Consider the following 1,817-nt stretch of genomic DNA (forward strand, 5'->3'; position numbering starts at 1 on the left):
GGAGTGGGAGGTTCACACATCACAGAGCTTTCCCACCAGAGGGCCGAGCATGCTGGGGTTCTCACTGGCTGGTGCCCTGGCATGTCCAGCCTGCTCCGAGCACAGAGGTGCCAGTGTGTACAGTTGGGTGTCAGCCTGGTGGGTGGTGAAGAAAGAAAGAGGGACCAGGGGCACTGGCAGCGTCTGCTCCCCCACTCAGATCCAGCAATCCACCTGCTCCCCCACTGAGACCCAGCAATCCACCTGCTCCCCCACTGAGATCCAGCAATCCACCTGCTCTCCCACTGAGACCCAGAAATCCACCTGCTCCCCCACTGAGACCCAGCAATCCACCTGCTCCTCCACTGAGACCCAGCAATCCACCTGCTCCCCCACTGAGATCCAGCAATCCACCTGCTCCCCCACTGAGATCCAGCAATCCTCTGCTCCCCCACTGAGACCCAGCAATCCACCTGCTCCCCCACTGAGACCCAGCAATCCACCTGCTCCTCCACTGAGACCCAGCAATCCACCTGCTCCCCCACTGAGACCCAGCAATCCACCTGCTCCTCCACTGAGACCCAGCAATCCACCTGCTCCCCCACTGAGACCCAGCAATCCACCTGCTCCCCCACTGAGACCCAGCAATCCACCTGCTCCCCCACTGAGACCCAGCAATCCGTCTGCTCCCCCACTGAGATCCAGCAATCCACCTGCTCCCCCACTGAGATCCAGCAATCCTCTGCTCCCCCACTGAGACCCAGCAATCCTCTGCTCCCCCACTGAGATCCAGCAATCCACCTGCTCCCCCACTGAGACCCAGCAATCCACCTGCTCCCCCACTGAGACCCAGCAATCCACCTGCTCCCCCACTGAGACCCAGCAATCCACCTGCTCCCCCACTGAGACCCAGCACTCCGTCTGCTCCCCCACTGAGATCCAGCAATCCACCTGCTCCCCCACTGAGATCCAGCAATCCACCTGCTCCTCCACTGAGACCCAGCAATCCACCTGCTCCCCCACTGAGACCCAGCAATCCACCTGCTCCCCCACTGAGACCCAGCAATCCACCTGCTCCCCCACTGAGACCCAGCAATCCATCTGCTCCCCCACTGAGATCCAGCAATCCTCTGCTCCCCCACTGAGATCCAGCAATCCTCTGCTCCTCCACTGAGACCCAGCAATCCTCTGCTCCTCCACTGAGACCCAGCAATCCACCTGCTCCCCCACTGAGATCCAGCAATCCACCTGCTCCTCCACTGAGACCCAGCAATCCACCTGCTCCCCCACTGAGACCCAGCAATCCAGGAAGGAACGTCCCCTCGGTAACAGAAAAAAGCCTTGGCTCTCAGAGAACCCAGTGGTCTGTAAGTGAAAGAACTTCCTTGGTCTGGTGTGATACACAGGGACCCACCGGCCAGTGGAGAGACTGATGAGGAGGGAGAGGGGCAGGGTTCTCCCAGGTTAAACCCCTTTGTCATCTCCAGTGTTCTGGGAAACGGCACACGTGAGCTACACCTCCTGTCTCTTTCATGGGCCAAGTCTCTAGGAACCTGAAACTCCCTGGGTCTCTGTCTTTTAATCACGAGTACGGTAGTTAATGTGGTTGTTCGACAGGTTCAAGGTGACATGGGGACAAGAGTGCCTTCCATGGATGGGAAGGGCATAGCCTCCTTTTACACTGACCTCAGACTCAGGAAGGTCACTCCCCCTTTACTGCCTTCCTCTCCTCCACACACTTCTCCAAAGGGTCCCCTATTTACACATTTTGCCAAATTCAGCTTAACAGATGTGGTGGGCTTGCATCCCAGGGGATGTGAGAGTGGAATTTGGGAAAC

This window comes from Saccopteryx leptura, chromosome 5, assembly GCF_036850995.1.
Source record: "Saccopteryx leptura isolate mSacLep1 chromosome 5, mSacLep1_pri_phased_curated, whole genome shotgun sequence".
Taxonomy (NCBI): Eukaryota; Metazoa; Chordata; class Mammalia; order Chiroptera; family Emballonuridae; genus Saccopteryx; species Saccopteryx leptura.